We start from the raw sequence: 16,950 nt of genomic DNA on the forward strand, positions 1-16,950 counted from the left end.
AAAAGTTCTTCCTCATCACTACTTATTATTACTATTAATAGCTGCAGAGTGGTATTCATTTATATTCATGCTATTAACTATATACAGTGGGTATGGAAAGTATTCAGACCCTTTAAATCTTTGTTATATTGCAGCCACTTGATAAAATAATGTAAGTATTTTTAAGTCATTTAATCATTAATGTATGCACAGCACCCCATATTGACACAGAATTGTTTAAATTGTTTGCAGATTTATTAACAAAGAAAAACTGAAATATCACATGGTCCTAAGTATTCAGACCCTTTGCTCAGTATTTAGAAGAAGAACACTTTTGATCTAATACAGCCATGAGTCTTTTTATGAAAACTGCATCAGGTTTTGGATTTGGGGATCCTCTGCTATTCCTCCTTGCAGATCCTCTCCAGTTCTGGCAGGTTGGATGGTAAACTTTGGTGGACAGACATTTTTAGCTCTCTGCAGAGATGCTCAATTTGGTTTCAAGGGCCATTCAAGAACAGTTGTTGAGAAGCCACTCCATTATTTTAGCTGTGTGCTTAGGGTCATTGTCGTATTGGAAGGTAATTCTTCTGCCCAGTCTGATGTCCTGAGCACTCTGGAGAAGGTTTTTGTACTTGGCCACATTATCTTTCTCTTGACTGCAACCAGTTGTCCTGTCCCTGCAGCTGCAAAACGCCCCCACAGCATGATGCTGCCACCACCATGCTTCACTGTTGGGACTGTATTGGACAGGTGATGAGCAGTGCCTGGTTTTCTCCACACATACCACTTCCACACATACACTTAGAATGAAGCCTCATCAGACCAGACAATCTTATTTATCACCATCTTGAAGTCCTTCAGGCGTTTTTAGCCAACTCCATGTGGGCTTTCATGTATCATGTATTTTCAGGAGCTGCTTCCTTTGAGCCACTCTGAACAATAAAGCCCCTACTGGTGGAGGGCTGCAGTGATGGTTGGAGGTCAGCCACAGTGATCTTTGGTTCTTCTTTACCTCTCTCACCAAGGCTCTTCTCACCAGATTTCTCAGTTTGGACAGACGGCCAGCTCTAGGAAGGGTTCTGGTCCTCCCAAACGTCTTCCATTTAAGGATTATGGAGGCCGCTGTGCTCTTAAGAACCTTAAGTGCAGCAGAATTTTTTTGTAACCTTGGCCCGATCTGTGCCTTGCCACAATTCTGTCTCTGAGCTCTTTATGCAGTTCCTTTGACCTCATGATTCTCATTTGCTCTGACATGCATTGTGAGCTGTCAGGTTTTATATAGACAGGGGTGTGGCTTTCCTATTACTTTGTTAAAAAATTTCAATAAGTCTGTGTATTTTGGTCAATATAGAGTGCTGTGTGTACATTAATGAGGAAAAAATGAACTTTTAGCATGATTTTTAGCAAAGGGCTGCAGTATAACTAAATTTAAGGGTGTCTTAATACTTTCCGTACCCACTATGAACTCAGACAGTAAACAGTGGGTGTGTGTGGGTGTGTGTGTATGTGTGTGTATGTGTGTGTGTATATATTTTTTTTCTTTTTCTCCCTTCATCAGTTTGAAGCACTTAAAGTGAAAGACAGCATCCATTGAAACTCAAGACTAGTTGTTGCTGATAAAGCTCCTCTCTACATGTAATATATTACATCATTAACAGTCAATTCAACAATCAATTTGATAATTATTTGAAATATTTATTTTATTATTTTACAAACAATGGTTTTTAAATATTTTGAACAGTACTGTGTATACTGAGACATAGATAGAGCTCATAAGCACATGGGTTTTTGCATCATCCCATGAATGTTCCCCATCATGATCGTAAATCTCAAGCTCTGCCACCACTGATTCCACATCCAGGGGAGTTCTTGTTTTTCCCACAACACAAATTTATTTTCATTTGTTGTAATCACTAGATCAATAATGTGGCAAATGGCTCACATCCGTCTTACAGGAGGGATAAACGCCAGTAGGAGGAACAGACCATGTATTCAGAATGAAAGTTAGCGTTAGCCACAATACATTACAGCATTAGCTCAGTGTCACCGCAAATGATTATAAATGACCCGGCAGGGAGGAAGGGGACAAATGAATGTTTCATTGTTGACCGAAACACCAGGAGCCATCACTCTTGGGAAGGAATGGTATTTGTTAGATTACCCACAATGCCACTTTACAGTATTTACAGAGGGAAGTGTGGTGTTTAGTGATCTATTACAAATGTGGGTCACATGGTGTCCCAAGCGCATGAAAGCGCTGCAGCACAGAAGGGGCAAGTGTTTCATTAGTGCCAACACTGTTGCCGTGACAGAAAAAACTGCAAAAATAAACTTCTTTATTTTACATCCACTTCCATAGTGTAATTTACGGGGAAGCTGAGGGAGGCTCGGTGCTACTTAAAAGGCATCCTGTGAGACTTTCAGGAGGACCTCTAAAATTATTCCTTTGATTACTTTGTATCATAGGTTATGTTCAATTTTTTTCAGCTTCCTAAATTAAAATCCATTATCTGAAAATATGTGCACATTAATTAATGTGCTAATTTTGATAAGGCTATTAATTTTTTTTATTAAATTTTCATTCTTATGTAGTTGTGACCGTGCTCTAATGAAAGGTTTATGACTGCTTTATATACTGCCTACAGCAGGAATAGTAGAATGTATTCTGTCATGATGGACATCAGAAAATACGACTCTCCAAAAGCAACTTTCGCCAAAAGATAACTTTTTTGTCAATGACTGTATGACTTTGAAAGGTGCTGCGTTTTGCATAATTGGCCTACAAAAAAAAAAAAATACGGTCTGGTTCAGACACCAGAAATTAATAATATGCAAAAAAAGTATATTGTTCACTGATTATATAACATTTGCATGTGATACACAGTAGAGACAATATATAGTGTACAATTGATGCATGCAGAGCTAATCTTGTGGTGTGTTTTTTAGAAACACACCAAACTCCATGTGGGCTTTCATGTGTCTTGCATAGAGGAAATACTTCCTCTGCCATAAAGCCCCTTGTGGTTAATCTTAACTTTTATCTGCTACTTTTTCTTTTGTAGACTCAAACCACTTAAAGGTAGTGTGCATCCTGTTTTTCCTGCTCTGTAAAAGATAGGACAGCAGAACATTGATTTTGTAAGCGTCCGCAATTGTAAGTGTCTGTCAGGATTGCCTGCAGCTGGGCTCCACACCGGAATCCAATCCTGACGCCCCATAAATGCCGGAAGTTTCCGCCCGTTCGGGGTCGCTGGCATTTTCGTGAACTTCAGTTGGTAACACTGTTTGTAATTTGAGTTCTGGCAATCGCCACACGCCTACGGGTTAGTTTTAGTTTATCTGTATTTAAGTTAAATCGTTTTCGCCACCGCGCCATTGTTTCTTTGTATTTCTTTATTGTTTGTTGTAATAAAACCCCCTTCCCAGCATGTCAGACCTCTGCGCTTCCTTCCCTCGTAAGTCCGTAGTCGTGACAGTGTCCACAATTTTAAATACTGTAAAGCAAGTTTAGTCACGATTGGGTAGAGGAACTACACTGAGTGTTTTTGACCATAAATACCATCCAATAACTCCTTCCTGAAACTAGTTTTGTAAGATGATAAGATGATCATTTGAAACACATTATACAAAATTATACTTTTGAATGACAATTTTATTGTTGAATTACAATTTAACACCAGCCAGAGAACAATTTCATGTCCTTTGAAGGATGATTGCAGTATAATTATTACCATTACCATTAGAAAACAAGATACATTTCTACAGTTTTTTGTATTGCACTTGCAAGGCATAAATATCAAAGATGTGGAGAAAAAAAACATAATTGTTACATTTCATCTGAAAAGGAGGTGATTTAATGGGTAATGGAGACTAAAATTGGGTTAATTAAATTGCAATTGCTTGCCTTGAATGAATAGAACAATTGGAAAGTTCAGGCATGACACAAAAGCAACGCAAACAATACACAGATGACATGAGAAAATGGGTTTAAAAGGCAAGAATTACACCGACTGACTAAACTTATATCCAGCATCTCCTTTAATTTTGGAGTAAATTGTTTTTTACGTTGAACATGGGTCAAGTGCAATATGTTGGAAGATTTTATGATGACCTGAGGTCAGTTACTGTAGTTTCTACTGAGGTTGGTCAACCTGGTACTGGCATTTTACTCTGCTTTGCATGGTCACATTGCAAAAAAAAGCAACTAGCAACAACTAGGTAATCCAACTTTACTTGTAAAGCACTTACAATTACACTGGACCAAAGTGCTGCACAGAAGACTGAAATAAAAGACACATAGACTCTCTCACAAAAAATTATTATAAAGAAGGAAATAAAGACACAAGACAGCCATAAATTGGCCAAAAGATCATGGTCAGTAAAATCAAGGCTTCTCAATCCCTTGATTTTTGTAAATATGACACTGCGCTGACAGACACATCAAACCTTCTTGCCACAGCTGGCATTGATTTGCTATTCTGGATGAGCTGCACTACCTGAGCCACTTGTGTGGGTTGTAGACACTGTCTCATGATACCACTAGAGTGAAAACACCACCAGCATTCAAAGGTGACCAAAACATCAGCCAGAAAGCATAGGAACTGAGAAGTGGTCTGTGGTCACCACCTGCAGAACCACAACTTTATTGGGGACGTCTTGTTAATTGTCTATAATTTCCACCTGTTGTCTATTCCATTTGCACAACAGCATGTAAACTTGATCAGTGTTGCTTCCTAAGTGGACAGTTTGATTTCACAGAAGTGTGATTGACTTGGAGTTACAGTGTGTCGTTTAAATGTTATCTTCGATTTTCTGAGCAGTTTAGTACAGAGATGTGCTCTTGTCAATGTACAAGTACTCCATTTAGGCTTGAGTTCATGGGTTGTAAACAGTTTTATATGCTTTTTTGACTTAACTGTTATGCAGTCAGTTAATTGCAGCAGGCAAAGATTCAATAACAATAAAAACAAACAAAAACTATGAACCTATGATATCTAAAGCCAGCAGTAGAAGATCTTGTATAGACGATGCCTCTATGGATGGTGCTTGTTTTTCCAGCACATGCCATAGATGTTTATTGGATTGAGATCTGGAAAAGATCCTTGAACCATTCTTGAGCCACCAAATATGTTTAGATGGGTGCTAAGTAACATCCATTAGATGTAGGACCTAAGCAGAGCATTGACTAAAACCATTACATTTAGCCCCAGTATTTGACTTTTTCAACAAATCCTCCAAGTGAACACGTAAAGATGGATAAGCAATGGAGACAAAGACACACTGTCTGTTTTGACCCAAACAAAAATGCACAGTTTGCAATTCCTTGTGCTCCTTACAGAGTATTAAAGTGTTAGAAGAGCTCAAACTGTGCATAGAAGAAGACAACCTGGAGTAATCTGACCTCATTAGGAGATACTGCAGGTGATGCTGTTATCGCCGGCATGTTGGACCAGGACCACGCTCTAAAAAAGTACCACATGCTTGTATAAATACATGAATAAAGCATAAAAGTGCAAGAATGAATATATCTATTTAAGAATGAATATCTGTCAATTCAACAACCAGTTACCTAAGCATGGCGAATATCGGGATTTGGCACAGTGGTAATCATTCTCGTGTGGTTCTCTGTAGAGGTGAGGGAATTAACTTTGACTCTGTCTTGGATTAGCTTGTTGAGATAGTAAGAGGGCTTGTGTTTCTGTTGTCGTGACTAGGAGAGTTAAGTTACTGTATCAGTTTCGCTATCGTTGTTGTTGTTATTCGGCGTCAGTTTCACTTGAACTAGATACACGCCCACTCTTGCGTTGTTGTAGAACTGGTCATAGTCAACCCCACTATGTGTGGACCGCACCTGTAGCCACTGTAGCCACAATTTAACCTGTACTTTGGGTATTAGTCTCGGGGTAGCGTCAGCCCTTGTTTGAAGACCCACTTATGTTCTTCTCCAACTTCTTTCTGCTGATCATGTTCTTCCAGAGCATCCTCCTTCCTCCTACAGTAGATTCAATACACACAGAACACGTAACCCACACAACCTGCGCACACTCTCTCAGACCTCGTCTTGTCACCCTGAGTACTCGTTCGGCCTGTGGAACTGTCAGTCGGCGGTCAACAGAGCTGACTTCATTCCCGCTTTTGCAACAGAACGCAACCTCCAAGTACTCGCACTGACTGAGACCTGGATCCGCCCCCACGACTCCGCTACACCTGCAGCACTTTACACAGACTTCTACTTCTCTCATAACCCCCGCCCCACTGGTAGGGGAGGTGGCACAGGCTTGCTCATTTCCAAGGAATGAAGATTCACTCCGGTTTCTGCTACACAGACTATCAGTTTTGAATTCCATGCAGTAACTATTACACACCCAGTAAAAATGTCCATAGTTGCTCTGTATCGTCCTCCAGGTCCACTGGGGAACTTTGTAGAGGAACTAGACACAACTCTATCCACCATTATAGATGAGGAAGTGCCCTTTGTGTGACTGAGAGACTTCAATCTCAACCTCCTCAAGCCACAAACAGCTGATTTCCAAAATTTCATCTTGGCATCCAACCTCACACTTCTCTGCACGCCTGCAATGTACAGAGCTTGAAAGCAACTACATCTCCTACTTACACGCAACTGCTCCACAGCCAACACATCTGTCATTCCTCTACATGTATCCGATCACTCTTTTATTCATTTCAGACTATCCCCCCTGGCATGCACCACGCCCAGATTACTCTTAACACATATGCACCCTGACCCCTACTCGACTGTTGTCTGTTGTTTCCTCTGAGCTTTCCCCCCTAGACATCCTCTCTATTCAGGACCCTAACTGTACAACAGACATCCTCTGCTCCACGCTAACCTCTTGCCTCAAAACTGACACGAGCAAATCCACCCTCGCCGTTGTAAGATTGGGCATTGCAGGACCATGCTTTTGTTTTGCATAGCGACCGTCTACAAGGAGAAATGTGACATTCCTGTGTAAATTGTTGTGCATGAAGATTCAACACCTCTGTTTCACATGTCTTTTTGTCGGACGGCCTTTTGCCGAGCCAAACGTGTGAAGTGTTGGCCGTCGGGACCGCCCACTCTCTTTGTCTTCCCCAGATGGGAGGCACCGGGGGGCGTGACATCAGAAACAACAGGTTCTGATTGGTCTGTGACAACGTCCTGTAGGCCAGTGACAACTTCCTGTAGGCCAGGGGTATAAAGATTTGCTCACATGTGGGGAAGGGACTCTTTTTCTTTTCTTTTCTTTTCTTTCCCAGCTGTCTTTCCATCGAAACCGGATTTTCTGGTTTTCGAGTCTGCTCTATCATCTCATTATTTCCCATGGCTCTGCCTCTTTCTCTCTCTCCCCCTTTACTCTTTCTTCTCATTTTTGTTTTCTCTGTAACCTTGGTACCTTTTTACATTCAATATTCACATGTAACAACAATAATTATTTACCGATGTTAATAAATTAGAAACTGTTCATTTTTAACCTCTATTGTGCCATGCCTCTTTCTGCCAGGTAACATCAAATTGGAGTGGTTGAATACAGTGGTTGAATACAGTGTTTTTACACCGTGGATCTCTGATGAGGTTCGCCGCCACAGGACCCATTTTAGAGCAGCTGAAAGGCAGTGGAAGAAATCCAAGTGCCCGGTTCAACTTCTCTGCTGCTGTCACTACAGCAAAGACTAGATACTTCCAGGACAAGGTAAGCAACTGCACAGACTCTAGCAAACTTTTCTCTACTTTTAACCGCCTCCTGACTCCTCCACCACCTCCCCCCTCTACTTCTCTCTCATCAGAAGACTTTGCTACCTTCTTCTCAGAGAAGGTGGCTGCCACTCCATAATATCTGCTATGACACACACCTTAAATTCTTAATTCACAACAGAAACATTTCCCACTGCTTTCAAACAGGCTGTCATTGCTCCCCTGCTCAAAAAAACCTCACTAAACCCATCTGTACTGGACAGCTACTGCCCAGTATCCAACCTTCCTTTTCTTTCAAAAATTCTTGAAAGAGCCGTCCTGGCTCAACTTTCTTAATTTCTCCATTTTCAGTCTGGTTTCAGGAAAGGACATTCGACTGAAACGTCCCTCCTGGCAATGGTGGATGACCTTCGTGCTGCAAGAGCTGACCACAGATCATCTGTCCTCATCTTACTTGACCACAGGGGTTCCACAAGGCTCTGTCCTTGGCCCCCTTCTATTCTCAATATACACTAGCTTACTTGGTCACATCATCTATTTGTCTTTCCCACCAGGAGATACTACTATTGCAACCAAAATCTTGGCCTGTCTTTCGGACATATTGGAATGGATGTCTGAGCGACATATTTAACATATCCAAAACTGATATTCAAATCTTTAAATTGGCTCGCTACTGTTAAAATCATGGTGTCTGCAAAAAGCCTTGGAATTTGGATTGACGACAAACTGAGTTTGAACCATCATGTTGCTGCGATCTCCAGATCCTGCAGGTTCACTCACTACAACATTAGCAAGATTAGGCCTTTTCTTTCACAACAAGCTACACGTCCAGGCAATGGTCATCTCTAAACTTGACTATTGTAACTCTCTCCTGGTTGGAGCTTCTGCAGTCACCATAAAACCACTCCAGATGCTTCAAAATGTGTCAGCCCACTTCATCTTCAATCAGCCAAAATACACCCATGACACGCCTCTTCTCACCTCTCTCCACTGGCTCCCAGTAGCTGCTCGCATTGAGTTTTAATCCTTGATGCTTGCCTACAGGGCTGTAAATGGAAGTGCACCCTCTTATATCAATAAACTACTAGCTAGCTACAGTCCTGCACACCCTCTCAGATCTGCAAATGAAATGAGACTAAAAATTCCCCTTTCACGGGGTCTCCGATCCCAATCCAATCTATTCCCATTTGTTGTCCCCGGCTGATGGAATGACTTGCCCTGCTCCATTCATCTAGCCGAGACTACTACCACCTTTAAGAAACATTTGAAAACCCACTTGTTTTCAAAAGTATTTCAAATGAGTCTAACACTAACACACACACAAAAAAAATTGAGAATTGCTGGTGTCTTCTCCTTGCAAGTTTCTTTGTATAAAAGCATCTGCTTGATTGACAGGTAATTCATAGAGGTCAAATCAAAAGGGCAATCAAAAAACTTAATTGACACTTTGGACACTTTATTGACCTGTTGCTTTATACTGTATGAATACTCATACTGCCTTATTAGGAACGTGTTAGAGATTTACTGCAATTTTCAAACAAAAGATATCAGACAAATACAAAGCATTCAAGAGTCATCTACTGATATGTAATCAGCATCTCTCTCTCTCGCTCGCTCTCTCTAGTATGAATTAACTTTAATGAATTAATTATTGGTCACAGGGTAAGCACTAATTGTGTTCTTACTACTCACTCAGTGCATAACATGAGATCTGATGCAGGGCAAGATTCTGACATTTTCCATGATCCTCCCCTTTCACCCAGTCCCTTTCATGATAATTTATGCATGGTATGCATAATGTGCAGTTATGTGGCATGTTACATCACAACAACCATCTTTTAGCCATTTCATTTGATTCCTAGAACATAGGAACACATATGACATGGGTAACATATGCCATGCACTCAAGAATTTTGAAAAAAAAATTGTGATGTGTGATCTGTGTTATGGGAATGATGTTGAATTCTAAATGGATTTCTCCCATGAGGAATTACATTGTGTTTTTAAATCACAATTCATTCAAGTTGACCTCTGACCACAGATCTGTGTAAGATGAAGGCAGGGTGAAATGGGTCTTGAGAGCTCTGGGTTCAGTAGAAGGACTTCTGCCATAGGAAGAGCCAGGAAAATCCATAGGGAAATAAAGAAGCATGATCAAATTTAATCTGAACACGGCACAGAGGAGACAGCCGGTGAACACAGAGAGGAGATTAAACCATTATTGCTTACCTTGTAAAAAATGAAGGAAGTGCTGAATTAACAGAGAACTTGTCTGGGATAAAATAAAATAATTACAGAAATGGGAATTCGGTGCACAGCACGCTTTCACGTCTTTTATGAAAAGCAAACAAAGTCATAGTCTAAAGGCCGTTAATAAAAAAAAGGAATATGAAGCGTAAGCCAGATAGAAACAAGGCCAGAACATAAAATGAGATGTTTTATGTAATCAGAGCGGTCCGAAGCAGTCCACGCTGACATTTTAAGAAGATAAATTAGCCGCTCGGCAGAGAAACACAGAGAGCATCCAAGACTCCGTACTTCTGCCTTCACTCTCCTCATCTGAAGAAGGAACTTGCCTGCAGACGTATATATGAGCATATGCTGCCAATGGAGTTGGGCTAAAACCCATCTGTACAGGCTGCAGAATACATATCAGTGTGTGTGTGTGTGTGTGTGTGTGTGTGTGTGTGGGCTTGCTTGCTGAAGTCCTAGCTAACGGGCATCTAGGCAAACAGACAAATGGGCCTGGCTGGCACAGCATCTGCGTGTCGGCAACAAATTCCCTTTTTGCTCCCGACTTTAAGCGCTCCTTGGACACATGGCTGGCAGAATAGCGCGGCGGGGAGATCTGCTCCGCAGCATATGGCCACGCTGAGAGTATAATGTGGCAGAATAATGTATATCAGGGAGCTTCTCGGTTTGATGTCTCACACGCCACCATTTGACCCTTTCACGGGCTCTCGGACTCAAGATGACGGATTCAGACGTTGTATCGCCGACTATTGAAATGAGGGAGGGGGGCCCACCACGGACGGGCTTCCGCGGGAGGAATCCACGGCATAAATAACTAGATTATAAGAGCTGGATGTGCTTCCCGCAGCTGCGCCGTCTCCCTTCCCCTCCTCGTGCTTTGTGACTGCAGGGGCTGAAATATATGCCAGCTGTGTACAAACAGAGCGTCCTGCTTTCTTTTTGCTTTTTTCCTTTTCGACGGAGAAGCCCCATACACTTTGTATACGTACTGAAGACTCCTTCGAGATCATCCAGTGGCGGGGAGTGGATTTTGGGCTATTGTAATAAGGCCTTCAGCAGGAGTCAACATGATGTGCCCCTGGGGCCATGCGAGCTGCTGTTTGCCTGTCAGAGTGATTAATCTAGCATGGATAAAACATATGGAGCAAGTGACGGAAGGAATCACGGCAATAGAACGCGTTCAGCACATCGCGACATGCTCCAGAGCGCTTTTAAAAACCGCTAACCGTCACGTGGTAGCAATTTTTGGCGAGACTTTTCTCAAGCAGCAGAGGAAATTGGGGTGGAATGAAGAGGGTGGACGGGCGGTAGAAGAAAAGTAGCAGAAGGATATAAGGTAGTGGAGCATGGTTTGAAAGACATCGCTGCCTTTTACAAAAGTGTGTATTCACTTGTTTTGTGTGTGTGTGTGTGTGTGTGTACACTGGGCATGTTCCCGCTGAAACAAGCTTGGCTTTTTAAAAGATTCATGTCAAGCCTGTTGTGATCTCCCCAGCGTAGCTTAGTGGCAAGCTCTTAGTGGAAATTTCCATTTGAGCGTGTGTCTCCCGCTATGCATTTAGAGCAAATGTGAGGGTGGAGGTGTCTGCAAACGTATCGCTGCCCTCCGAGGTGACAGGGTGAAACCCTGAATGTACAGAAAATTGCATCTCACATGGGATGATAAGAACACCTATTTCAATCCTTCTAATTGATGCGAAGTGATGATTAATTTAAACGGTCAAATAAATCCTAATGCTCAGTCTTTCTGTCACAAAATGACAGAAAATTAGATTTACTGTCATCTTCAGACACCCATTTATCCCATTAAGGTTTTTTGGGTTGATATGTACTTCTTGTTTTGGCATCTGTGATAATGCGCCAGTAAATGTACTCATCCATTAATAATACCTTTTTCAATAATTACTCCAATTAAACAGTTTTTAGAACAGTTAAGAATCATGACGTATTTTTAATGCTGAGGTTAATACAATTGTGATCTTTTCTAGCTTTTCTAAGTTAGTGAGCTTTTAGTGGGAGCAATGCAAAATGAGGGCAAAAAGTACTGCTGGCTTGCTGACAGGGATCTGTATCAGATGTCAAAAGCTTAGACACGCCTACTCTATCAAAGCTATTTATATGTAAGTCAGGAAGACATTCGTTTCCTTTTTACAGAACAAACAAACTGGGTTTGATTTATCTGGTTTTGTTGTCCCTACCTTCATGGCTGCTCTGTTACCTGTTGTCATCATCACAAGCAGCTTCATTATCCTTAACGTAAGAAAAATCACAGGAACTCTTTCAGGACCGTTGGAAAACCATTCCTACTGCCTTGTTGAGAGTGTGAAATTCATATTGCAAAAAAAAAAAAAAAAAAGTGAACCTTACAAACATGAAAGTTGTTTGTATTACAAAATGGTTTACAAGAATGATGCCACCCAGTAGACATGTGTGGCCACCTGCAGAGCTGGACATGATCTGGCCATGAGAGGGCGCTAGAAGTTAGAAATCTCCTGAACCACCACCTGTACGCCAGAAGAAGTGGGGTGGTATGCTATGCCGCTTCCTACACAGACTTAAATAAATTCCACCCTGCTTTTGTGTTTCCATGACTACAGCAGCCCAGTGGTGATGAAAATGGCTACTTATTAATGACTCAATTACGGCATGATGGGAGTTTTGCAGAGAAAAATTTGAGAGGAGAGGATGCAGTCCCCCAATTTGGAGCTAAGTTAAAAATGTCTGTTACTTAAATCAGACTAACAAGGCCAGAAATTAAATAAAAGCTGGTTTCTATTAAATACCTGGGCCATTATTTGAAAATACTACAGTATTTGCTGTAAGTCTAATATATGGACGTACAATAAAATATTTATTTCTCACTTCCCATTCATCGTTTGTCCATTCAGCGCAGCTGGGCTACTGCTACTACTATAAATGTTCATGTATATTAAACACAACACTACGCTCTAAATGTGGGGCTTGTTCACTAGTGTAAGGTCAAAGGCATCCTCAGGATTTACATAAATAGAAACCCTTGGCAGTTTCCTGTAGCTTGAAGAAAAGACAGTAACTACCCTTTTGTTAGTGTGTAATTACTTCTGTGAACTAGAACAAGATCTTTAAAGATGCCTTTATAATGTCATTATAAATGAGCAAATACCATTAACAAACTTGTTTCCTTATTGTGTTATTTATACTGACCTTGATGCCCTGGACACTAGCGCCATGGTAAGCATGTATAGTATAGTATAGTGCCTTCCTCTTTAAAGAATATTTAGATTAAATTGTAACTTTCTTGTTGTCGAACTTGTGTACAGAACCTACAACAGAGTGAATAAAAAGATGTATTCATAGTTGGGGTCCTAGTGAACCGGAATTGATCTCTTCATCGATGGTAACTTGAAAGCACGTTGTAAGTCGCTCTGGATAAGGGCGTCTGCCAAATGCCGTAAATGTAAATGTAAATGTAAATGTAAATGTAAATGTAGTGCCAGTTTGAAAAATGGTTGCCATTCATTCATTTATCAGAGCTAACTTCAGCTGGATTTGGACAGATGCTCTGGGACGATCGAAGAACAGGTAGACATCCAAGACTTCATTACAACATTTCCACCAAAGTTGAAACAGAAACAGCTGCTAAGTTAACGTGGTGTTACGGCCAAGCCCAAGGGATAATGAGAAGGTTTCCCAGCCGTGTCTGCAAATTACCTTTTCCACACCAAATTACGGCAAACCTTTTCCTCAATTTTTCTCCCGTTGCATATAATCTGAAGGTCAAGCTCTGGTGGGCCCAGTAATTGGAATTATAAGCCACGGGGCAACAAAAAAAGAATATCCCATTCCAGTCAGGTCTCCACTTCTGTTGCTCACCCCGTAAATTCATCTTGGCACGGGAGTGAAATAAATTAAATTTTTTACGCTGTCTTCAAGAGTGAAATATTTGTGGACCTGTTGTGGTTATCGCAGCGGAAGAAATGAACATGGAGTTTTAATAGTCATTTGGACTAATCAAAGTTGGAGTGGAGCAGTAGTTTAAATTGGAACAGGCCTTTTCAATATTTTTTTGTCTGGTAGAGTAATTTGAACGCAGACTGTAAACACCCTGTGAAAAAAAACCCTGTTGTAATTACTGGCCGACGCATTAAATTACTATGACTTTCTGCTGGATCCACTGGCAATATTTTCTGACATGTTACGAACATATTTAGCATTTGCTGAGCCACTGAAAACATTGATTACAAGATATTATGACAACTGTGATCCTCCCTGGAGTTGGGCAAAGTTTTTCAGGTCTCTGTGTTTTTTTTTTTTTCAGTTCAGAAAGTCCCCCTTCTTTAGTTATATTTAAAAAAGAAATCACAGGTAAACAAGACAACATGAATATATCAATAATAATCCCAGGTCTGGACCTCTCCAACCTCGCCACATGGTTCAAGGTTCAGCCAGGAGCTCATAGACCTCCTGTGGCCTCATGGCATGACCCTGTCCTCCATGCTGAGAACCACAACAAGTTTTCAAGTAGGGGCCTAACCTAGGTGACCATCAATGTGGTGAGAAGACAAGGCATTGAACTGTATGGTACTGGAGCAAATGTCAGGTCATGGAATATTGAACCATGGGAGACTAAGAGACCCAGAGGGCAGACTAGACAGAGAAAGAGTCAAACCAGAGACATCCTGGAGGAATAAGAATACAGGTAGAAGAATGGTAAATAAACTGTACAGGCCATCAGCAAGATTTTACCAACAGAACTAATCAAAGAATACAAAAGTCACATCAAACAAGGCCCCATAGTCTAGGCCCCATAGTGAAAGGCCACAGAAACATGCATGACAAATTATCCAGCAAGGAATGTCATATCAGATTTTAGCTGTCATGCTTATGCACCAGATTTTTCTAACTTTTTATCATGTTTATGTATTTATGTGGGAAATGTTATTATTTATTGTTTTTCATGCCAATCCAACTCCACATCAAAGAGATTTGTAGACCAATGGCTCTCAATGCTACCCATGTGGGGGTCAATAAATCATAGGCAGAGAGGTCAGCTAAATAAATCTACACAATCTACAAAACGTATTTCATGCTCACAGTTTATAGTTACCTCATTTCCCCTGTTGCGTAGTGATTTGGTATGATTGCAGGTAAACTTGTTTGGCCTGTGTCAGGATCCATAATGTTCTGATTATGCTTGTTGGTTTAGGTGCCCTGTAAATCATTGTTCCCCTAAAGGGTCCCTGTAATGCCAGTTTGTCTGTTTTCTTGTTTATTGGACTTGCATGATTGAGCACAAAATCTTGGAAAATGACTGCAAAATCTGAGCCTACTAATTTTGAATGTTGCTAAGAAGACAATAAAGTTCACTTTAACTTTGCCTCTGACTTTGACAATCATGCATCTGCAGTATAACCAGAGAATGAAGTGAAAATGGATGCACTCTGAATACAATCCCGAAAATGGGTGCATCTAAAAGTGAATGACATTTCTGGTCGTCGCTGTCACTACAAATGCTTTCTGCCACCCACTTCTGGTAATGTTTCCTTTTTGGCACCTCCACAAAGGCCTTGTGTTTCATCACTGGTGTCAAACAACCCAGGACTATTTCTTTTTCCCCTTTTTTTTCTCTTTACAGATAAATTACAAATAGAAGTGAATGACGGTCCTAACGACGCGTGTGCTCAAGGCATTGAGTCAGAGCCTCACAATGCAAGCAGCTAGCAGCGTTAGCATTAGCACGCTGGTTTTGCGCACCACACCGCTCCTCTTGTACCCTTTTGTGTTAGGGTGACCGAGATGAAGGTGCTGCTATTACCGTAATGGAAAAATCAAGAGGTGCTTGATGTGGTGGATAATTTTCCTTTCCCAGGAACCTCTCCATTTTCTGAGCTGTGGGGAATAGTGTGAAGCTTAACCTATTCTCTTCCAGATAACCCCCCCAACCCCCACCCTTTTTGTCTGAAGGTCTGCTACACAGACCTATTATGAAGTGGTCTGAAGAGCTGATGCTAATTTCCAGAGGTAAAGGTTCCCAAATGAGCAGTCCGCCGAAAGCTCTCCACCCACAACAGTGTACATTTTCAGGCGCTAAAGCTGAAAGCCTGACAGATGGGTAAACCTAATGGCCTGAAATAGTCTTTATTCCGTATAGGGGTAACAACAGCTTCCTCCAAAGGATGCCGCCCCCTGGAGACGGAGGGAATTCAATGCCGCTCACCTGAACAGCTCATCTTTATTGCTTCAATTATACACATAGAAACTGGTGGCAGCGAGATAGAGTAAGTTGACGATTAATGTTCCATCAGCACTAATTAACTCAAGTGAAACAACGTGAGAGTGTCCGTTTCATAGACTAATGCCCTGAGGGTGGACGATGAGCCGTCATTGGTGCTCTGGGTGTTGAAAGAGTTGATTTGTGAGATGGACACAGGGGTTCATCTAAAGGTCACACAAGATGCTGAACGCTGTGAAAAAAAATCAGTAAAGTTTTTTTTTTTTTTTTTTTTATGATTCCACCATCAACTGCTCTACCTCCCCTTGGGGTGTCATTCTACTTCATCATAGTTAAAATGTTTTATTAAAAAGTGTGAAGAAAGCCTTTTTGTATGGCTTTGGTTCTGGCTTGACCTCTTTCCAGATTCTTTAACCGGAGCTTGTAAAAAGCTTTCTAAACATAATTGAGCAATGAGACCCAAAAGGAAGTACTAATCAGGAGAAATTGTCCCTTGTACTTTCAGCCTGTCACCCATGACTGCAGAACACTATTTGCCATATAACACCACTTAAAATGTATTATTGCATTTATCACACCACTGAATATTTTCTTAGGGATGTTATAACGCTAAAGACCTTAGAAACTTTAAGATAAGTAAACATGTCACGATGGCTGGACATGGTGAGGAAGAAGGACGCATACACACGACGTCATGAAACAGGGGTTTAATACTTGGTAGACAGGACAAGGGATACATCGCCAAACAATGTCCCGATGGCGAACAGAACAGGGCAGTTTTATACATCAGACACAGGTGATGACAATCAGG

This window comes from Denticeps clupeoides, chromosome 6, assembly GCF_900700375.1.
Source record: "Denticeps clupeoides chromosome 6, fDenClu1.1, whole genome shotgun sequence".
In the NCBI taxonomy this organism is placed as follows: domain Eukaryota; kingdom Metazoa; phylum Chordata; class Actinopteri; order Clupeiformes; family Denticipitidae; genus Denticeps; species Denticeps clupeoides.